We start from the raw sequence: 24,952 nt of genomic DNA on the forward strand, positions 1-24,952 counted from the left end.
GAAGACTTTTATGTTCACCTTAGCTTTCAGCTAAATCTTTTAATCTTTTAACTTTTAACGTCCGCACTGTTTTTATTTTTATTGTCTGCATTTTAATTTTGCTTTTATTTTCTTTCATTTCACTTTGTTGTCTGTGAAGCACTTTGTCTGCCTTGTGTATGAAAAGCGCTATACAAATAAAGTTGCCTTGCCTTGCCTTGCCTTATTTACTTCAAGTTATTACAGTATGTCTCAATGTACATATTTTTATTTTCAATTTTTATTAATTTTGGCCAAAGGGGGCGCATTTCAATTTCTTACATACACTTGTTATTACATATGTTGGCCAGAGGCGGAGCACTTCAATTGTTTACACCCACGTGTTATTTCATATGTTGACCAGAGGGGGAGCACTTTTAAAAGTGACACACAGTCAATCTGAAAAATCCCTCCTTTTTGGGACCACCCTCATTTTGATAGATTTCACCACCAGGTTACAGTATGAATAAATATTTATGAATGAATTAGTCATCTTTGTTGTTAGTTAGCACTTGCCTAAAATAACTTAGGCTGCATTTAAAAGTCAATGGAAAAATTAGAGCCATTAAATATGTGTACACGTTATTATGTAATTAGTCGACTAATCGTTAAGATAATCGTTGACTATGAAAATAATCGTTAGTTGCAGCCCCACAGACAAGGCAAAGTGTGCGGGGGCCACACCGAATTTTTTTTATTTAAAAATGATAAAAACAGATTGTGTCAGCTTTGTGTTATTGATGATTAAGTATAATATTATTAATTAATAGTTAGAACATTTCAGCTTTTTTTTTTTTTTTTTACTGTTTTCTTACATGTTGTTTAATTGTAATGTAATAATTGAATGAAAATGGTTTATTATCTATTGTATAACCGAGCGTGTCAAAGATTCTGCCTGTATGAAAATATTCATGTCCAGTTATACATTTAATTAAGTGTTTATTATGGTTGTTATTTTTCAAATCAATTCATAAGTTACTATTATTTTATTTTTCAATGAACTAACTAAACTGTGTTTATATTTGAGGTCTATTTTATTTTTATTTTGAGAGTTTTTTATATTTTAGATCAAGGGTGTCTAAAATGTTGTGCTATAGGCAACTAAGTATATTATTATTCATTTAAATGTTTCAGATTTTTCTGATTGGAAGGTTACAATGTATTTTGTGTCCAAATAACAGGGTATTTTTTAGTCAATTCTAAGTAATTTACCACGATTAATTGTGATTAATCCAAATTTTAAAGTGTGATTAATTTGACAAATGTGACAACATACATTTTTATAAAACCGGAGTTATTTTATAGTGTTATGTGATGTTATGTTACAGTGTGATGTCATGTAATGTTACATTGCAGTAATGGTTTGTTACTTTACAGCAGTCCCTCTCAAATAGTGGAGTGATGCTTTATCAGTATCATGCAGTATCGTGCTTCAAAAACTGCTCTGCAAAACGTGCTCGTTGTAGCCATTAATCCTGACTTCCTCATTTTGATTAAAAAAACCAAACCGAACAAATTGTTTTATTAATTTTTGTTTAGGAGTTTTAAGTGTTTTGTATATTGTGCTCCTGAATTAATTTTGCTGATCACTTGTAACAGAAAACAGTTGATAAGCACTGCGTGCGATAAGCTGTGCTATAGTATGTTATGTATGCAATAGTAAAGTATATTATGTTACACTACAGTACATGTTATAGAATGCATGACGTTATAGTACATTTTATAGAATGCATTACGTTATAGTATGTTATGGAATGCAATTTTACGTTTTGTTACAGTATGTTGTTAATAATATGCAATTTTAAGCTATTTTAAAGTATACTGTAATATGTTTTAAGTATGCAATGTTTTGTTACAGAATATTTTGTTATACAATGCATTTTTATGTTATGTTAGTATGTTATAGTATGTTATGTTATGTAATTATATAGTATGTTATGTAATGTTATAGTATGTTATATTATGTAATTTTTTGTTATGTTTTAGTATGTTATGTTATAGTATGTTGTGTTCAAATATGTTGTGTTACACTGCAGTACGTTATGTTACGTTAAAGTAAGTTTTGTTTGTTTGTTATGATATGCAATGTTATAGAATAATATGTTGTTACAGTATATTATGTTATAGAATGCCATTTGATGTTATGTTACAGCATGTTATAGTGTTTTGTTATTTTACAGTATGTAATGTTGTTACAGTATGTTATGTAACAGTAAGTTATGCTATAGTATGTTATGTTTTATGTATTTTGTATGTTTTATTGTTAAAGTAAGTTATCTAGTGTATGTTTTGTTATGTTACAGTAGTTTATGCTATAGTATATTATGTTTTATGTATTTTGTATTATGTACTGTATGTTTTATGTCACAGTAAGTTATCTATAGTATGTAATGTTATGTGACAGTAAGTTATGCTATAGTATGTTATGTTTTATGTATTTTGTATGTTTTATTGTTACAGAAAGTTATCTATAGTGTGTTTTGTTATGTTACAGTAAGTTATGCTATAGTATGTTATATGTTTTATGTATTTTGTACATTTTATGTTGCAGTAAGTTATCTATAGTAAGTTTTGTTTTGTTACAGTATGTTAATTGTTTTCTTCTAATATGCAATGTGACGTTATGCTATGTTGCAGATTGCTATCTTATGTTCAATTATGCAGTGTTGTTATGATATAGTACGTGATGCTACGTTACAGAATGTGATGTCATATTATGTGATATTATGTTACTATAATTAAATATATATTTGTTAAACTTACAAGTGTCACTATACTGTCTGCATTTCGGTATACAATTAACACTTGTGGGTTATTTATTTACAATTTAAAAGATAATAAAACATTTTTAAAATATATATATTGCTGAAATCAGAAAGCACCGCCTTTTTTGTAATCAAAACATGTGTTACTAATAATTCTACAAAAAAAGGTTATGTCATGTTGTGCGGTTGTACAACACTACAAACAATTACAACCATACATGTGGTTGAATCAATACTTCTCGGACAGTGTACTGTTGGTATGTATCATCTGTGATATACAGTAGGAGCTACTGTAAATGTGCATTTGATCACAGCTCCACATGCAGAGCATGTATAGAAAATGTCAAGTTTTTTTGGAACAACACGGCCGACAAGAGAGAACACAAGGAGGAAACATTTTGAAATGGAGAATAATGGAAAGCCTTCAAGAGAAAGCGAGAGAACGAGGGACAAAGAGAGATGTGAGCTTTGAAAGAAAAAAAAGACGTGTCAATGCGAGCCTCCTTTAGGCATGAGTGAGAAACAATGAGGCCCGGTGGTGTGCGAGTGGTCGGGGAACCACGCTTAAACACACGCACACACACACGCACACACACACACGCACACGCACTCCACACTCCACTGAGGCCGAGCCTGTGGCAGTGAGGCCGGTCTATTGAGGAGTTGTCCCTTTCTGTCCAGCTAATGAAGCCTGCAGCCACCAGCATAAAGAGAGCACTGAGGTATCTTCTTGCACCCACACCCCCTCTTCATAGGGATGCTGCCTTGCTCAAAGGGAGGAAGGAACAGCTTCGTGGAGTACCTTGCTTCGGGAAATGCAGTGTATGTATATTACTTACTGTATGTGTACTCTCAGCATCACCATGATTAACACCTTGAACTCATTTTCTTACTAATTTGCATCGGTGCTTTCTAGAATGATGCTATTCAGTGTGAATGTGTTGATACAGGTCCATGACAACATTTTATTTTTGACCCTCGCCTAACACAACTGGGACAAAAAAAAGAATAACCCCAAATCTTTATTAACTGCAACATTTTAACATTCTTAACTATTTTAAAAGTAAGAAAAAATAAATAAAACCAAACAACTTGAGTTGCATAACAAGTATATTTATGTCAGTGTCTGGTTAATGTATGCTGTTGATGTTTAATTATTCACTGTACTGGTCCTATTGTGCCCAGCAGCCATGTGCCACATCCTGTTCTATGGTTATCGTTACATTTCCCCCTCACTGTACAGTACAGGCCAAAAGTTTGTACACACTTTTTCCTCATTCAATGGGTTTTCTTTATTTTCATGACTTTTACATTGTAGATTGTCACGTCAAAACTATGAATGAACACACGTGGAGTTATGTACTTAACAAAAAAAGGTGAAATAACTGAAAACACGTTTTATATTCTAGTTTCTTCAAAATAGCCACCCTTTGCACACTCTTGGCATTCTCTCGATGAGCTTCAAGCACACCTGTGAAGTGAAAACCATTTCAGGTGACTACCTCTTGAAGCTTACTCGAGAGAATGCCAAGAGTGTGCAAAGCAGTAATCAGAGCAAAGGGTGGTTATTTTGAAGAAACTAGAATATAAAACATGTTTTCAGTTATTATAACTCCACATGTGTTCATTCATAGTTTTGATGTGGCAATCTACAACGTAAATAGTCATGAAAATAAAGAAAACACATTGAATGAGAAGGTGTGTCCAAACTTTTGGCCTGTACTGTACATGACTGGTTCAAATGGGTCCTTGGAATACATTTTCACTTTGATACATTTTGTACGTTAAATATACTAAAAGCAACATCAATAAATGCCAAACTATCTGAACAAAACACCTCAGCATTGTGTTATACTGCATGTAATAAAGCAAATTAGTGTAATAGCTAATCTAACCCCCCTTTAGATATTTTATTGTATTAATTATTCTCTACTAATATTCCTATTATCTCGCCAACTATTACGCACAAACACCACATAAAGTAAGACGCACAGGTCATCGGTCATTTTGGTTTTCATGTCCCAATTCAAACATTTGTGCCAAATCCTTTTTTTTTTATTTGTGAAATGTTGTATCTATTGTGTTTTTTTGCGGGCCATTCAAAAACGAGCTGCGTACCGCAAACGGGCCCACTTTGGAGAGCCCTACTTTAGACGCTCACAGACCTTTTCTGGAGATGTGTTTATTTTATCTTAGCAAGCTAGCAAGCTACGGAGTTTGCCGCCAATGTATTTCTTGTTGAAGTGAATTAATTAACTCATATTATGTTTTGCATATGCCGGTAAACGTTTATATTCATCTTGTAGAAAGCGAACCACCAAGTTTAATTAAATAGTGGTATTTCAGTTTGAGCACATAATAAGATAAGTCCCTTTCGTTTGATATTCGCAGGTGGATTGGAACACTTCTCGTAGGAGAGAGGCCCTAATTGGGACTTTGGAATGCAAAAGTGATAGCCCTATCCTTGAGAAGAGACTACACGTTCAGCCCAACGCCAACATTTAGTTTCTTTCTTTCTTCTTCTTTCTTTCTTTTAGTTTATTTCGAACATGAACACACTTACAGCATAAAACATCACAATTTCATATAATTTCTGTTTACATCATGTCTGAAAAGGAGTAGGAGGAAGCAAAGCTTATTTAATCCTACCCCTTTCCCACTTCAGAGCGTTTACAAATATATACATTCATTTACTAAACTTTTCATAGTAAAATGACATCCGTGAATGAGCAATACAACAGTTTTGTAATATGTAATTAGTTAAGTCAGTCATTATAAACATACTGAGATGAAGAATATCTTATTTTTAATAAGGTTGAAAGTATTTCTCGTAATTCTTCTTCTTTGTACTTTGTAAGCACTATTATTTTGAACAACCTCTTAAACTGGATCATATCAGTACAATGTTTAACGTCTTTACTTAATCCATTCCATAATTTAATTCCACATACTGATATGCTAAAAGTTCTAAGTGTTGTACGTGCATACAAATGTTTTAAATAACATTTTCCTCTTAGGTTATATTTCTCCTCTTTAGTTGAGAAGAATTGTTGTACATTATTTGGTAGCGGGTTATAGTTTGCTTTGTACATAATTTTAGCTGTTTGCAATTTTACCAACTCATCGAACTTTAAGTTTTGACTTACAGCCGGTGATTTTCAGACACCTACACACAAACTTCTCCTATTATGGTCAGGATGTGCTCTCCTGACTTAGCACACACAGAAACAGGAAGGAGGAATATAAAAACTGATGGTTTGGTTTCTCCTAGTTAGGAGTCCTTTTTTTTTACCTGACCTCCTCCAGGAACTGTAGTCCTGTATAATCACGCTCGCTTGTAATAAAGCAACTTTTGGTTCAGTAAAGTGTCTCCGACGTCTCTTTTGATTCAGCCGCGCTGCCGTGTCGTCCTTTTGTGCGGACGAGAATGACCAGACCAGAAATACATATAATTGTTAAAGTGTATAAAATTGAGTATGGAAACTGGACAAATAAGATGGCAAAAAGCAACCACTTTCATGTGGTATTGGACAGAAAGTAGGACTTTTTTCCTCCTCCATTTGAAAATGTGGACGTTATCATCGCTACTGTCTGATTCCAATCAATGCAAGTCATCAGAATCAGGTCATACACCAACTTATATTCTTGTCTTCATGAAAGAAAGGAATGTTAAACATGCTTGTATTATCATTAAACACCTTTAACATGTTAACAAAAATGTCTCTTTAATAAATAAATCAATATAAATGATATATATGAATGAGGTAGATCCCCTCCACTTGGTCAATTGAAAAGTAGCTCACCTGCAGAAAAAGTGGGGGCACAACTGATGCAAAACATATTTTTTGTATTCATTTGGACTTCAAAGGGTGGTTTGTGTGGAGGTCACGGGCGTGGCCGTCTGACCTCCGCATGTCTGATTCGCCTCCTCTTAAGTCCCGTCCAGACTGGGCGAACAAAAGACGCCCCTGCTTATCAAAACCACTTCATTAGCATGCCGCGAGGGCCCAGACGACAAGCAAAGAACCAGACAGCCTCTTCAACCGGTCGTGACCCTTGAACTCTAGGGTCCTCCTTCACCCGCTTACACAACTGCGGGGCGTCTGTCTCGCGTTCCCACGCTCCGGCACGTTTATTTCAGACATGGTGCAGTTTTGCATCAGTCTTTATCCTCCATGTGCGAGCACGTGAAGGGTAAACTCCTGACTTTTTCCTCCCTTCCTCTTCCTGATTGCTCGCCATTGGTCCGACGCGGATCGGCCGTCTCCTCATTGGACAGCGGCATAAGCGACGCGGAGCAGAAGTGTTATTGCCGAATGGAGGGGGAAAGAAGAAGAAGAAAAAAAAAGAAAGGGTTTGCGTCGCCGCACGGCATATGGACGCCACATTATGCAAATGACCGAGATGCATGTTCAAAAACGCAGACATACGACCCCCCCCCCCCACACCCAGCCTCTCATTAATGGGGTACTAAAAAGCAGACACCCACCCCCCCTCCCCTTCTCCTCAAATAATAACCACTCCACTAGGAGCCCCCCCACCCCCTCCACACCGGTCTCGCCTCTCTCAAACCCCTAAAATGCGCCCCCCAAGTATAGAGAACCATGTGATTCGCCTGACCGCCATTTTGCTTCTGAAGCAGCTGACAGACCCCTGTTTGTGTGGACTAATGACAGCCGTCCAATCAAACAGCACGGTTTCATTTCACTTCCTGCAACCATGTTGTGTCAGTCGCCGTGGTAACCAGACTATCATCCTATCACGACCTAGCTTGATTGGAGTGCGAGTGCTTAATGCTTTCGTCGGCGCATTATTTATACGCGTGTGTGCAGGAGGGACGGAGCTATCTGATTAAAAAAAAAAAAAGGGGGCTTAATCTTTTCTCGTCACATTTGCATGCAAACGCCATATGGCACGGCGGGCAGTCTTAATCTCAACGGAAAACCGACAAAAACAACACGACTAGCGCTAACCGCTTATCCCGCCATCAGGCCATCGCCTGCTTTCCCCGCGATGGCCGTCGACAATTTGGCGAAGGTTATGCAAATGCAATTAGCGCCCGACTATAAAGGCTAAAAGCACACCAATAGCGGCGCCACCATTTTTTGTCACGGAGGAAAGTCTGGCGGCCATTTTGTCTGAAGCTGTGCCCGTTTGGATGGGAAAAAAAACCCACAAACACAGACTCACACAAGAGAAAGGGCGATGACGAAGGTTTGTGATTGGAGCTCTGCAGCTGCATGGCAAACACTCCATAAACAGCTGCATGGGTCAGAGAATTGTGTCTAACTTTTAAATGCTGCCCTCATTTTGTCATTAAAAACCCTTTTAGCACGAATCATCATATTTGTTGGAGGCGTGTGTTGTGCTTTTGTGGCTTTTTGCAACACGTTATCTACAAGAAAGGACCAGAAGTGTCGTGTTGAACCATGTTTACTATTGTTTCTACTTCCTGTTTGCTTTGTTTAACTTCCTGGCATCTCACACGCTTGCTGTCTTTTGCTCCAAAAGTAAAGCACGACAAACTTTTTTACATTATATTAGTGGTTGATTATTTTTTATATTTGTATGAGAGCTACTAAAGCAAACATTTCCCCGTCCGTTATTATTTTGATCTGTCTGAGAGGGACAAGCAGTAGAAAATGGATGGATGGATGGACGGATGAGCCATAAGCTAAATGTATGCTGTGCCTTGTTTTATATTGGTAGGTTTCTACTACGGCGTGGCGAAGTTGGTAGAGTGGCTGCGCCAGCAATCGGAGTGTTGCTGGTTACTGGGGTTCAATTCCCACCTTCTACCTTCCTAGTCACGTCCGTTGTGTCCTTGGGCAAGACACTTCACCCTTTGCCTCTGATGGCTGCTGGTTAGCGCCTTGCATGGCAGCTCCCGCCATCAGTGTGTGAATGTGTGTGTGAATGGGTAAATGTGGAAATACTGTCAAAGAGCTTTGAGTACCTTGAAGGTAGAAAAGCGCTATACAAGTATAACCCATTTATCATTTACTTCCTGTTTCTCCCCACTTCCTGCTACGCTTGCATCTTGTAATATGAATGTAGATTGGATATCTTCTTTATTTTATAATATTTTTTTTATTATACATCAGCAATTTATTCTGTGAATTGTGAATGTAGCAAAGTTTAGTCACCCATATGGGACAGAGGACACTATTGTATTTCTAGCGTTTTATTATTATACCGCCGCCTCTTTGAGCTGTAATTTGACCCCCTTAACATGCTTCAAAACTCACCAAATTGGACACACACATCAGGACTGGCGAAAATTGGGAAATTGAAAACCCCAAAATTTAAAATTGCGCTCTAGCGCCCCCTAGGAAGAAAACACAGAAAAAACTGCCTGTAACTCCCAGTAGGAATGCCGTAGAGACATGAAACTCTATGTAGGTCTCACTTAGACCTATATTTCATACACTGACAACCCCTGGCAAAAATCAACAGGAAGTTTGCAATTCCCCCTTCAAAACAAAAGTTGTGTAAAAACAGTCCCCTTTTTTCAAACATTATCTCCTCTGAGCGCGTTTGTTGTGTCGGCTTCAAATTAGCACAGGAGAGAGATTGAACCCTTCTGATTAAACGTTGATGAAAGAGTTTTAATTACTGCTCCGGTTTGGATTTTATGAGCCCTCAAAGTCGGTCCCGTCCATCGCTGCTTGCAGCTTTAATTAAGTTTGTTCTGTTAAGGCATGTTTAATGCTTGCGAGGCATTTTTATTTGGTAGGTCTCTACTTCCTGTGTTCTTGTTCCCCACTTCCTGTTACTCTAGCATCTTGTGCTAGCTTGCTAACTGTAGCTTGGCTATAGCTTCTTTTTTTTTTTTTTTTTTACTTACATATGTATTGTTAATGTATTTTTGTACTTGTGCTAGAGTGAACGTAGCAACATTTATTCACCTATCATTAGGTTGTTTTGAGCATGTTTATTTTTCTACAGGCTTTTTTTGGTAGGTCTCTACTTCCTGTTTTCTTTTTGCTACTCTAGCATCTTGTGCTGGCTTGGATAGCTTTATATTTAGGAATTGTTTACATACATTTGCGGTGAATTTATTTTTTATACATCTGTGAGAATGAATGTTGCAAAGTTTATGCACCCGTTATCAAGTAGTTGTTTCTGTTAAGACACGTGCCTGTTTTTTTTTGTAGGTCTTTACTTCCTGTTTTTTGTTTGCCCACTTCCTGCTACTTTAGTAGTACTTTTGTAGGACGTTTTTACATACAATGGCGGTTTATTGCTTTTTAAACTTGTATGAGAACATTTTGTCACCCAATATTAACTTAATGGAGTTTTTTAAAACTGTATTGTTTCTAACTAATACACAAAGTACCAATCAAAGATAGTTTTTTCTTGCCATCAAATGATAAGGTGTAGTAACCTCCGCGTACATAACAGTTAACGATATTAAATTTCCAAAATATTCCAAACATAATTAATGGGAAAAATATTGAAATCTGTACAGAATAAAATGTAAAAAAATACTTACGATTATATTGTTTTCTTTGCTGTTCAGTCCATTTTCTTTCTGGGAGGAGGGGGAAAAAGATTTTCTGGTTTGCAAAAGACATTTGTTCAGGCTGTACTGTTGAAACGAGTCAAAAGTCCTAAGAAAGAAGGTGGAGAATAAGTCAATCTGTTGCAACTGGAAAAAAAATCCCTTTTGGCTGTGTCTCAGCTTTCAGGGTGCTGGGGTGGGAAGTGATGGGGGATCCCCTTCAGCAAAACCACACAAGTGGAGAAAGGGGGTCCGGTCCAGTTGAGAGGGCCCGTCCTTTGGAGGCCTGCGTGCCCCCAGGCCACAGAGAACCAGAGGAAAGCCCCACTTCAAGGCGAGCGTGTTTGGTATTGATTTCTCCTGCTTCTCGCCTTCAGGGAGCTTCTCCATCCCTCCTCTGCCCACTCGCCCAGCTCGGACCTCTGGGTGGAAGTGTGGACCACAGGCGGAGGAAGACAAGAAGCCCCTGGCCATGATGATCACGATGAGGATCTGCACTGGGGGTCTCGGAGTTCAGTCATCCCTCCTTGCTACCGCCCACGCGTGTTTCCATCTGTAAAAGCCAAAAACAACAATAAAGTCTTTTAGCAAATCTCACCTTTGGCATTCAGCATCCCTGCGTTCAATGCAAATGTAAATGTAAACAGTAGGGCTTTGATTAAAATCATGTGGGAAGAAAACGCCAACTTGTTCTTTGCCAACCTGCCCTCGGGCGCTCACTGCTGTGCGCGAACAAATGAAAAATGGCCGTTTCAAACGCACTCTTGTAATGGAGACGTTTGGACAGGAAAACACATCATTCTGGTTGGAAATGATCACAGCTCTTACTATAGTAAACAATTACAGCTCCCTTATTAAATGGACATTTTTATAATATGTGTTGCGTGACCAATGATTTTCTTTCCGATCCAATACTGAGTAAAATTCCTGAAATATTTGGGGGCGCATGGGGGCGGAGCTCTGTGCCTTGTTCAGACAGCAGCAGCGCTTCCGTGTTATTAGCAATGTCAATGATACAAAATGTGGATTATTACGATCATACTTTGATTGTCAAAAATGTTGTTGGTGTAACATGCGACATTCCTACCCCAATAAATGCTTTTGATCATTCCTACATGACGTCTTGTACTTGTATTCAAGCCTCCTTATTGTTTACGGTGTCATGCTGCAGAGGGGTTGGCCAGCCTGCTATTTTTTTTTGCAAATGACATTAATAACATCCTATCATTTGGTTTTCTACACCAAAATTCATCTATTTATTCAACTTCATCTTCTTCTTCTTCTCCAGATTTTGGCGCGCTCTACCTTCCACATTTTTCACCCGATTCAAACCGTTCCAACTTCAAACTGTTCAGCCTATTCGGGAATCGTGGGCTTTCCCTTGACAAATTCTAAAAATTCCCAGATTTCCCAGAATTCGAGGTTTTTCGGGACATTTTTCCCCATTCAAACTGAATTGGCCATTTTTCAAACTGCCACCATTTCCACATGTTTCAACCTATGCAAACCACCTTCAACACATTCCACCATTCTGGAAATTCAAACTACCCTTTTTTCAAGTTCAAAAAAATTCCAGGATTTTCCAGAATTTCTTGTTTTCCTAAACCTTATTTCCACCCAATTTTTTTTCTTTCCCTAAACCTTATTTCCCCACATTTTTCAACCCACTGTCAAAACATTCCTCTTAATCAGGACAAAAAACTAAGTTGTTTTTTGAACTGGAAATGTTCCCGGTTTTCCCGAAATTCCAGGAATTCCGTAATACCATTTTTCAATTCAACATGTTACTACTTCAATATTTCTCAACAGATTTGAAAAATTCCAACACCAACCATTTCAGCTCATCAGACCATTCAAGTTTTTGTTTTTTACAATTTTTCAAAAAATTCCCGCTTTTTTCAAAATTCCCAAATTTTTGGAAAATTCCCATTGAAATGAATGGGACATTCTTCAAAGTTCCACTACTCCCACATTTTTTATCTAATTCAAACTTTTCTAACTTCAAAATATTCCGCCTGTTTGGGAATTGTGTGCTCTACTTCAACAATTCTAAAAAAAATTCCAGGATTCCAGTTCAACTTCAGCATTGGAGCGTTCACACGCAATTCCTTCATAAATGGCCTCATCTAGTTATTTATTTAATCTTCTAATAGATTATAAAATAACACCAATATTATGGTAACAAACACTAGAGAGTAGACTAAATTCCATGTAAAAAAAAACAAAAAAAACCCCCCCACATATTTTATGCCAGAAAATATGTGTCCCACGTACGTCCCCAGTATGTACGAACATGTGGATTATATGTACAGTACTCATTTTATTAATCACAAAAAAACTTAGTAGGGGATACAGAATATTTCAGCATATTTCTGTGCTGCCATTAAATGTGCCCCCACCCCTCTACGTAACGGTACCAAAATATTGGTATAGAGACAATCCTAGTATAACGGTAGGGTGTCCAAAGTTTTTCCACCAAGATCCGCAACTTATAAAATAAAAATTGTGGTGTGCCATTTTAGTTATTTTTATATTTTTAATTCTGCATTAAAAAACATTATATTTAAAGACAAAGCTTTATTATATTTAGTATCGCCCTATCACTATTTTCTCTTTGCGTTGCACCTTCCTTTGTTTTGTCCTCATTTTTGTTTAAATGTATTTCCATAGCCGACAGATAATAAAATGCACTTTGGAGACCCCGAGTTCATTATAGGGGTGTTTAAGTGTATCCTGTCTCCTGCCACACTTTTTTTTTTTGGTGATGACGCTAACGCCGTGTCATCTTTTACGAGTGTTCATTTCTAAGCACAACAAATTGCAGAGGCCACATTCATGGTGGTGTCACACTCACAGGACAAAGGACACCGTTGTGTCGTGTCACTTGGACTTGCCTTTCAATAAATGCGAGGGGGGGGGCAGAGTACGGCGACCTTGGCCTGGGCACCGACGTGAGGGGTGGAGATTTCGGACACAATACCCCCATTGAGCGGGGGTCTCTGCATGGGTGTTAACTCTCCATTCCTTCACACACAAAGGCGGCCCCCAATGTTGGTTCAGGGCAGCCCTCCTCCGCCCGGCGAGGAAGAATGGCGACGCATTATTAAGACGGGGAGGAGAGGGGAGGGGGAGAATGTTTGTGCACTGGGAAGGCAGGAGGGGGGGGGTCTCTGTGACCCCAGGAAACACAACAGAGACGTGTCCGTGAACACGTCACATGATGGCCTTGAATAATCACACGCTTTAAAATGACATCATAAACTGTTGGTCAACGTGTCGTCCTCATGTCATGAGGTACTGATTTTGGGGGGTTTTCATCAGAATGATTGAGAAATACATGATGATAATATTTCACCCTGGATTATAAAAAAATGTGCCTGGGGGGGGCCAATGTGTATGTGTGTATAAATTATATATACACATTTATCTGTAAAAATCTGCTGTACAGTATGTGTGTTTGGGTCCCTTTTTTTCAGGAACACTAATACTAAAAGTCACAATGTTCTAAAAATGTTATGACAGACCACCTCAAAAAAAACAGAATGGAATTTGACAGTTTTTTACTGAATGGGACACCCAAAATGTACTTGAAAATAAAGAAAGTGGGATTTACAATATTGTCTATGAACAATAAAACACTGAATATTAACAACATATGAACATCGCTCCTCTTTTACTTCTCAGAGCAGCTCCTCCATAGTTGTGTATCTTTTACAATCAAGCAAAACACAACAAAAATGTAAAAAACAGCAAAATATGAATGCAAAATGTAATAAACACCTACAATATGATATAATATCACGTAAAAGTCGACTTCCGCATCTGTTTCTGACACGTGCGTTTGGGGCTGGCTGCTCTAAAAAGAAACCCTGCCTACTCTGCTTTGTTCCTGGTCTGAGCTGCTGTGACGTAGATTACCGTAATAACTCCTATAACACTCAAAAGCTCAGGTTTCGACCAATGGAATACTTTCTATAGTTCAAGACTTACGGTCTTTTAAAAACAGCACTGCACTTCATAATGGTGGCGACAGTTTTGATGTTAAAGGTCTAAAAAATGATGTAGAACGTCCGGCGGGTCGGCTTGAAAATAGCTATTGTGGTGACTGAGCTGCCAGTTTTTTGGTTGTTTTTTTACCGTAAAATCTCCTGTTGTTTTTACAGTGAATTACTGTAAATGGCAAAACTCTACCACTTTTGTTTTTACGGGGAAATTCTGGCAACTGAGAAGCCAATTCTTTTTACCGTAAAATCTACGTTTGTTGTTTTTAAGAAATCCTGGTGACTGAGCTTCCAGTTTTTTTGTTTTTTTTTACCGTAAAATCTTCGGTTGTTTTCACAGTGAATTACTGTAAATGGCAAAACTCTGGTGACTGAGCTGACAGTTTTTGTTTAGTTTTTTTATCGTAAAGTCTACGATCGTTGTTTTTACAAAATCCTGGTGACTGAGCTTCCAGTTTTTTTGGTTTTTTTTACCTTAAAATCTACGGTCGTTGTTTTTAAGAAATCCTGGTGACTGAGCTTTCAGTTTTTTTTGTTTTTTTACCGTGATATCTTCGGTTGTTTTCACAGTAAATTAATGGCAAAACTCTACCACTTTTGTTTTTACGAGGAAATTCTGGCAACTGAGAAGCCAATTCTTTTTACCGTAAAATCTACGTTTGTTGTTTTTAAGAAATCCTGGTGACTGAGCTTCCAGTTCTTTTGTTTTTTTTTACCGTAAAATCTTCGGTTGTTTTCACAGTGAATTACTGTAAATGGCAAAACTCTGGTGACTGAGCTGACAGTTTTTGTTTAGTTTTTTATCGTAAAGTCTACGATCGTTGTTTTTACAAAATCCTGGTGACTGAGCTTCCAGTTTTTTTGGTTTTTTTTACCTTAAAATCTATGGTCGTTGTTTTTAAGAAATCCTGGTGACTGAGCTTTCAGTTTTTTTTGTTTTTTTTACCGTGAAATCTTCGGTTGTTTTCACAGTAAATTAATGGCAAAACTCTACCACTTTTGTTTTTACGAGGAAATTCTGGCAACTGAGAAGCCAATTCTTTTTACCGTAAAATCTACGTTTGTTGTTTTTAAGAAATCCTGGTGACTGAGCTTCCAGTTTTTTTGTTTTTTTTTACCGTAAAATCTTCGGTTGTTTTCACAGTGAATTACTGTAAATGGCAAAACTCTGGTGACTGAGCTGACAGTTTTTGTTTAGTTTTTTTTATCGTAAAGTCTACGATCGTTGTTTTTACAAAATCCTGGTGACTGAGCTTCCAGTTTTTTTGTTTTTTTTTACCTTAAAATCTACGGTCGTTGTTTTTAAGAAATCCTGGTGACTGAGCTTTCAGTTTTTTTTGTTTTTTTTACCGTGAAATCTTCGGTTGTTTTCACAGTAAATTACTATAAATAGCAAAACTCTACCACTTTTGTTTTTACAGGGAAATTCTGGCAACTGAGATGCCAATTCTTTTTACTGTAAAAGCTACAGTTGTTGTTTTTACGTAATCTTTGTGACTGAGCTGCCAGTTTTTGTTTTTTTTACCGTGAAATCTCCTGTTGTTTTTATAGTGAATTACTGTAAATGGCAAAACTCAACCACTTTTGTTTTTACAGGGAAATTCTGACAACTGAGATGGCAATTATATTTACCGTAAAATCTACAATTGTTGTTTTTACGAAATCCTGGTGATTGAGCTTCCAGTTTTGTTTTGTTTTGTTTTTTTTACCATAAAATCTCGGTTGTTTTTACAGTGAATTACTCTAAATGGCAAAACTCTACCACTTTTGTTTTTACGGGGAAATTCTGGCACCTGAGATGCCAATTATTTTTACAGTAAAATCTACGATCGTAGTTTTTACGTAATCCTGGTGAATGATCTTCCAGTTTCTTTTACTGTAAAATGTTCTAGTTTTTACAGTGCATAACCAAATGGAAAAACGATGACACTTTTATTTTTACATTTTTTTTTTTTTTCTCTGTAAAACCTACATTTTTTTTTTTTACAGTGAGTCTTTACAGAATATCTATGTCCGGTTTAAGTGCCGGTAGCGTCCTAATCAAGCACAGGAAGTGTATACCATACGGTAATATGTCGCTACTTGTGCTATTTTACTGTCCTGCTGACCTTTACGAAACATGTCTTTGTGGTCTATTCTTTTTCTCAGGAATTACACATTTCGGAAAAATATAGTATGCAAAACATAAATGTCCACTGCAGTGGACGCTGCTATGCAAGGAAGAGGGCAAAATGTACATGATTATCTACACCTTTCCGCTTACCTCACAGACTTTTTAATGTCCAGTACTAAAATACAAGTTTTTTGCGCAAGTTGTCAGTTTGGTCTTTATCCTCACACTTTGAAAAGGCTGAGCGCAGGAATCACATCCTCCGATGACTTTTCAAAACGTCTTTAAAGCTCCTCCAAAGACCGTTTAACCAGCACTCGCTTGTCCGCGGCACCTTGTTATATCTGAGCTTATAAAGGTGTTTTTTTTTTCGGACTGAACTAATGTACGTTTTTTTTTTTTACTTCATATTCCTGAGATGTAAACATTGCATCTTTTGAAAATGTATAAGGGAGGCTTTATGTGTAGCTAATGATGTCAGAGACTAGTAACACAGGAGGAAGATCCCTCCTATGGAAAGGCAAGCAAGCACTGGCAAGAGAGAAGAGAGAGTTTCATCAAGAAGACAGGCAGATCGAGGAAACAGATTAGGGAGTTCATAAACACGCTTTGGCACAGGAGAATCTCCGGGAAATGGAGTGAAAAGAGGAACAAGGGGCTGAGGAAGGGAGCAGTTTAAGGACTAACAAACGCTGTCTTTGCTTGTCCGTCCGCATCCTGAGTGACACTTTAGCATCTCTCTGGCAGACAGCGGGCACAGCAGGCGGCTGGCGCTGGCATATATGATCCGTCATCTTCCATCCATTTCCTCCACACACGCCGTCTCCACCGCCACTCTCATCCGTTTGCAGCCGCATCGAATCATCGCCGCAAATCTGCTCCCTCCCGAGCCTCTCCTCTGCATTGTCTATAAACTGTCCTGCCTCTGGGGATTGAATTGCCTTTCAACTAACCCCCCCACACACAAAAAAACCCCAAAACAGTCATTAAAAGTCCCCAAAATCATTATCCTTAAAGATCAACACCAGAGTGACAGACACATGATAAAGCACAAAGGCCTTAAAGGGGAACTGCACATTTTTTGGGAATCTTCACAATCCTTCTGAGAGACAAGAACACATGTTCTTTTTAGCATTCTAAATAATAAAAAAACGCTTTTAAGATGCAGCTACAAACAATTCCGCCCCTAAATTACTATAAAAATGCATCCAAAAACCAGCAACAGTATTTCATTTACATTCCGTAACCTCTATACCAGGGGTGGCCATTATGTCGATGGCGAGCTACCAGTCGATGGTGGAGGGTGTGTCAGTCCATCGCTATAATACAAATAGACCTAAAAATTAGCAATCATCAATCTTCACCAAGACGTCACTTTCGTCACTTGATTGACATTCACGGCACCCGATGGTCTTGTGAGACAACGCTGGCTGCTGCCTGATCATTATTAAGAAAAAATGACAGACAGGAAGGCGAGAAACACTTGTTATTTCAACAGACTCTCGCGCCGTACCTGCCGTCAAAACTCTAAAGACCGACTGCACAGTTCCTGTCTTCACGATAAAAGTGCTGCTCCATCCTGCCTGCGCTAACAAAATAAGAGTCTCAGAAAGCTAGCGTGCACAAGCTAGAAAGCTACAGAGCTGGCCGCCAATGTATTTCTTGTAAAGTGTATAAAAAGGAGTACAGAAGCTGGACAAATAAGATGGCAAAAAGCAACCACTTTCATGTGGTATTGGACAGAAAGGAGGACTTTTTTTCTCCATTTGAAAATGAGGGCGTTATCATCTCTACTGTCTGATTCCAATCAATGCAAGTCATCAGAATCAGGTAATACACCAACTTATATTCTTGTCTTCACGAAAGAAAGGAATCTATATGTTATGATTATGGTTAGAGTTTTTTTCAAACATGCATACATTTACAACATGATACATGTGATAAACATGTGCTTATATTTTTATTAAGCTCTTTCATAAATAAATAAACATGAGTTATAAATATATACACATATAAGTATAATATATATAAATATTATATCTACATATATATATTATTTATGTGTGTGTGTGTATATATATATATATATATATATATATATATATATATATATATATATATATATATATATATATATATATATATATATATATATATATATATATATATATATATATATATATATATATATATATATATATATATATATATATATATACATAACCAAGTGTAGCTACATTGTTACACTGTACTAACCCCTAATCCACAGTGCTGCCCAATTAAACAAAATGTTGGACTTTTGTCTTTAAGAAAAATAAGCATTTAAAAAAATGTTTCATCTAGCTAACCAGCTACACCAAAATGCTACTTTTTTCAGTGAATGCCCCACGTGTTTGGGCAGCTGTTTCTGTGTAATCACACTCACTAACAAGAAATTAGATGTTTTTTTAATGTTTAAAAATATATATATTTTTAAAAAAATGCAAGAATTATGTCTTTAAGAAAAATAAACAAATTATCAAATGCTTTTGAGCGGCATAAAACAATGTCAGATACAACATAAAAATAACAAATAAATAAATAATTACTACAGATACTGAGAGTAGTTTAAAAAAATAGCAATTAAACAAAATGTTGGACTTTTGTCTTTGAGAAAAATAAGCATTTAAAATTTTTTTTTAATCTATACAATATGCACCAGCTGCACAAAAATGCTACTTTTATTGAAGGATGCCTTACATGTTTGGGCAAAATTTCATGAAAATCAGGTGATCTGTTTTTGTGTCATCGCACTCGAAATGAGGTACGTTTTTGTAATGTTTAAAAATGCTTTAAAAAATGAAGTAATTATGCCTTTAAGAAAAATAAGCAAATTATTAAATTCTTTTGAGCGATATATAAAATAAAAACAAATACATATCATTTCTATGGATAAAACAATGTCAGATACAACATACAAAAATAACAATTAAACAAAATGTTGGACTTCTCTCTTTAAGAAAAATAAACAAATTATTAAATGCTTTTGAGCGGTACACAAAATAAAAAATAAATAAATAATTTCTACAGATACTGAGAGTAGTTTAAAAAATTTAACAATTAAACAAAATGTTGGACTTTTGTCTTTAAGAATTTTTTTTATTTTTATTTATTATTATTTTTTTTAATCTCTAACATATGCACCAGCTGCACCAAAAGGCTACTTTTTTCAGCAAAAGTTGGGCAACATTTCATGGAAATGAGTTGAGCTGTTTACTAATAAGCAAACCTAACCTCCTCTGTGGTGGTCGTATCTTCTCTCTCGCAGCCCAAATCCCCCCTTTTAAGATCTGAGGATCAACATCACCCCTTGAATATATTCCCCAAAATGTGCACAAACAAGACTCGGAACCCTCGTCCGCCCAATCCAACTCTGCATAATCTGCATTCAGGAACACTTTCTTCATGTGTGCTGTTTCAAAGGAAACACCATGCTAACACTATGGCTGACACACTCAGTGCACAGTGCACATCTTGACAGAGCTAATTAAGGAGGCTCCTCTACTCCATGTGAAACTCATCTGAATAGGAGGGAAAGTGAGTCAGCACTAGGGTTGTACGGTATACCGGTACTAGTATAGTATCGCGGTACTAATCAATCAAAAACGGTACTATACTCTGTTTAAATAGTACCGGTTCACCATATTTTTTTTTTTACAGGCATGACGGTGCATCGTCACGTCGTGACATTGCTGGTTTTACGAGCGGAGGAGCATGTTCGGCAGCGCACAATCACAGAGTACTTATAAGCAGACACAGTGAGTAGACAGAAAAGGTAGAATGGACGCATTTTGGCTTAAAAACTAACAATAAAGGTGAAGTTATAACACTGAAACGCCCTCAGGAAGAGGTGCTTTAAGACATGCCTAGCTAGTTAGAGGTTAACGTCCATCCGCAGTCTGCAGTGTTTTAGCTACTTCTAAATCACTAATCCTCGCCTCCATGGCGACAAGTACGTTTCTTACAAGTATCACCCTTGCATGACGAGGAATAGCTAAACATGCTTCACTACACACCGTAGGAGGATACAATAGCTCACCTCCGTCACAATGTAAACAAATGCCATGGATGGATCTACACCTGACATCCACTGTAATGATACCAAGTACAAGAGCGTATCTAGTCAATACTACTATGATTACATCGATATTTTTTATCATCACAAAATCTTTTTTCCTTTTTTAAAAATTCATATTATGTTTATAAACTCAGGAAATATGTCCCTGGACACATGAGGACTTTGAAGATGACCAATGTATGATCCTGTAACTACTTGATATTGGATCGATACCAACATTTTTGGTATCATCCAAAACTAATGTAAAGTATCAAACAACAGAAGAATAAGTGATAATTACATTTTAACAGAAGTGTAGATAGAACATGTTGAAACAGAAAATAAGCAGATATTAACCATGAATGAAGAAGTAGATTAATTATACATTTTTACAGCTTGTCCTTTATAATGTTGACAAAATAATAGAATGAGAAATGACACAATATGTTACTGCTTACGTCAGCAGACTAATTAGGAGCCTTTGTTTGTTTACTTACTACTAAAAGTCAAGTTGTCTAGTATGTTACCTATTTTATTTAAGGACTGAATTTCAATAATAAGCATATGTTTAATGTACCCTAAGATGTTTTGTTAAAATAAAGCTAATAAGGCCATTTTTTATGGTCCCCTTTATTTAGAAAAGTATCAAAAGGTATCGACAAGGTATCAAAAAGTTTCGAAATACATTTTGGTACCGATATCGGGACAACCCTAGTAAGCACAGATTAAACATTCAGGAAAAGACATGACGGCGACTCTCCTATGTATGCGACACTCGTGAGTGGCGAACCAGCGTGGAGGAAACAGGAATGGGAGGAAACAGCAGCCTGGTGCACAAAGGGGGTGAAGGCGCCAAAAGAGCAGCTGCCGACATTTCTAAAAAGCTATGATAAGAGCTCTTAACCAGCGAGTGACTAATAATGGAAAGAGGCAGAAAAGACACTTAAAACACATGTGATGCTTTTGACCTTCTCTGCTTTTGTGCTGAAGGATAATTGTTTTAGACCAGCACCATAAGTGCTGATGTCTACTGCAACAAAATGTCTTTGGTTGCCAGACCCACCCAAAACAACCCCTCTTGCACTTCCTGTCGTACTTATTGCCATTTGGAGGCTGCAGGTAGTGTTGTACGTTCCACCCTGAAGCCGTTTAAACAAGATAAGTGTGTTCCAGATTGTTAAATAAATAAATAAACAAATAGTATGCTAAGTATGAGGAAACAGTATTAAACATTAGCTATTCCTTGTATAGCAGTTAGGCTATATTCAGTATTTATTTAACAATTAAAGTGCTGTATACTATGCAGTATAAATTATACCTTGTGGATATGTCTAATAATAATAATAAAAATATATACATTGTTATAAGGGAAGGATTCCAACCATATCTTGTAGTTTAATTATTTGTACTTAAATATGTGGAATAACTTGTTTAATAGCTAATAATTCTTACTTATCTTCATGTTTGATCATTAAAAATCCCATGGATTAATACATTCTCTATCTATAGGTTTGAAAATGCAATAAATAATTAATTATTTTACTTATATACTACATATATGAAAATGAAAAGTCACATGGATTTTTTATCTTTTATTCTAATTTTTAAAGTTATTTTAGTGTTTGTTTGTTTTTATCACAGGGTTTAATACATTGTATATGTTTGAAAATGCAATAAATTATTATTTCCACTTTTCTACAAATGTAATAATTTACAGTCACGTGAATTAATACATTGTATAGGTTTGAAAATGCAATTAATTATTAATTATTTTTACTTATCTACATGATTGATAATTACGGAACCCATAAAGAGACATAGGGGAATTTTTATTTTTTATAATTTTTATTTTATTTTTTATTTTTTTCCGATATGTATCTCGTGCGAGAAACTTTTGCGTGTGCACGAGATAATTTCTAAATAAAAAAATAAATAAAAAAATAAAATTCCCCCATGTCCCTTTAGGGGCTCCGTAGATAATTAAAGGTCACATGGATTAATACATTCTCTATCTATAGGTTTGAAAATGCAATAAATAATTATTTATTTTACTCATGTACTACATATTTGAAAATTAAACGTCACATGTATTTTTTATATTTTATTCTATTTTTTAAATTGTTTTATTTATTATTTTTTTTGATCACAGTGTTTAATACATTGTATATGTTTGAAAATGCAATATTACTTATATACTACATATATATATATATATATATATATATATATATATATATATATATATATATATATATATATATATATATATATATATATATATATATATATATATATATATATTTATTTGAAAATTAAAAGTCACATGGATTTTTTTAATTATTCATTTTAATTTTAAAAATTATTTTAGTAGTTTTTTTTAAATCACAGTGTATATGTTTGAAAATGCAATCAATTATTAATTATTTCCACCTTTCTATGTAATATAATGCAATAAAAAATTATATATATATATATTACTTATATATTACATATTTGAAAATTAAAAGTCACATGGGTGTTTTAAATTTTTTATTCAAATTTTTACAATTAATTATCATACATTGTATAGGTTTGAAAATGCAATAAATACCTAATAATTCTTTCTTATCTGCATGTTTGATAATTAAAAGTCACATGGATTTTTAAAAATGTTTTATTTTAATTTTTTAAATTATTTTAGTGTTTTTGTTTTTTAAATCACAGGGTTTAATACATTGTATAGGTTTGAAAATGCAATAAATAATTAATTATTTTACTTTTTTATTTTACTTTAAAACTAGACTGAAGACTTTTATGTTCACCTTAGCTTTCAGCTAAATCTTTTAATCTTTTAACTTTTAACGTCTGCACTGTTTTTATTTTCATTGTCTGCATTTTAATTTTGCTTTTATTTTCTTTCATTTCACTTTGTTGTCTGTGAAGCACTTTGAGTCTGCCTTGTGTATGAAAAGCGCTATACAAATAAAGTTGCCTTGCCTTGCCTTGCCTTGCCTTGCCTTATATACTACATATTTGAAAATTAAAAGTCACATGGATTTTTTATTTTATATTCAATTTTTTTTATTGTATTTTTTTTAATCACAAGGTTTAATACATTGTATATGTTTGAAAATGCAATAAATTAATAATTATTTTACTCATATACTACATATTTAAAAATTGAAAGTCACATATTTTTTTAAATTATTCATTTTAATAAAAAAAAACATTTTAGTAGGTTTTTTTTAACCACAGTGTTTAATACGTTGTATATGTTTGAAAATGCAGTAAATTATTAATTATTTCCACCTTTCTTCAAATGTAATAATTTAGAGTCACGTGGATTAATACATTGTATAGGTTTGTAAATGCAATAAATAATTAATTATTTTACTTATATACTACATATTTGAAAATTAAAAGTCACATGGATTTTTTTTAATTTTTCATTCTAATTTGTACAATTATTTTAAGTTTTTTTTTAAAAATCAGTGTTTAATACATTGTATATGTTTGAAAATGAAATATATATTTTTTTTACTCATACACTACATATTTGAAAATTAAAAGTCACATGGATTTTTTAATTTTTTATTCTCATTTTTACAATTATTATAGTTTTGTTTTTTTTAAATCACAGTGTTTAATACATTGTACTGTATATGTTTAAAAATGCAGTACATTATTAATTATTTCCACTTTTCTACAAATGTAATAATTTACAGTCACATGGATCAATACACTGTATAGGTTTGAAATTGCAATAAATAATTAATTATTTTACTCATATACTACATATTTGAAAATTAAAAGTCACATGGAGTTTAAAATTTTTTGTATTATTATTTTTTTATTACTTTAGTGTTGTTGTTTTTTAAATCACATGGTTTACTGTAATACATTGTGTATGTTTGAAAATGCAATAAATAGCTAATAATTCTTACTTTTATCTACATGTTTGATAATTAATATTTTTTTTAAATTGTTATTCTAATTTGAAAAAAATATTTCATTGTTTGTTTTTTTTTAAATCACAGGGTTTAATACATTGTATACGTTTGACAATGCAATAAATTATTAATTATTTCCACCTTTCTACAAATGTAATAATTTACAGTCACATGGATTAATACATTTTATGGTTTGTAAATGCAATAAATGTATCAATACCATCCATAACAGGCAGTTTAATGTTATGTATATGTTTTTTTATTATAATAGAAGTCATAATGATCACCATGTTCATTAACAATTGCAGGTAGTTTTTTTTTTTTTTTTTTTTAAATATAAGGACATAACAATGTGCACATTACTGAGACGTACACTGAAGCCTCGTGGGATTAACAAACATAACATCTAATGTATATAAATATCTATTGTTTTATGACTTGTTAGACATTTGGAGCAACATTTAAATATGAGGAGACAATACAATATAACTAAAACTATCACTATGCTGACTTACTCCATTCATATCCA

At 35.0% G+C, this 24,952-nt stretch overlaps 1 protein-coding gene and 1 long non-coding RNA gene across 3 annotated transcripts in view; one reads left to right on the forward strand and one right to left on the reverse strand.

Moving 5' to 3' along the window:
• The window catches only part of slc25a42 (solute carrier family 25 member 42), a 46,811-nt gene extending 36,104 nt beyond the window's left edge, over positions 1–10,707 (forward strand). Inside the window, exon 9 of the transcript XR_009821368.1 lies at positions 10,665–10,707. The gene's annotated coding sequence lies outside the window, so the exon portion shown is untranslated. The remainder of the gene's footprint in view (positions 1–10,664) is intronic.
• Positions 1–24,952, reverse strand: part of LOC133630903 (uncharacterized) — a 54,171-nt gene that overhangs the window by 11,202 nt on the left and 18,017 nt on the right. For both annotated transcript variants that reach the window (XR_009821370.1, XR_009821369.1), the window contains exon 3: positions 10,279–10,840. This is a non-coding gene — a long non-coding RNA (uncharacterized LOC133630903). The remainder of the gene's footprint in view (positions 1–10,278; positions 10,841–24,952) is intronic.

The sequence above is a fragment of the Entelurus aequoreus genome, linkage group LG16 (assembly GCF_033978785.1).
Source record: "Entelurus aequoreus isolate RoL-2023_Sb linkage group LG16, RoL_Eaeq_v1.1, whole genome shotgun sequence".
Classification (NCBI taxonomy): Eukaryota; Metazoa; Chordata; class Actinopteri; order Syngnathiformes; family Syngnathidae; genus Entelurus; species Entelurus aequoreus.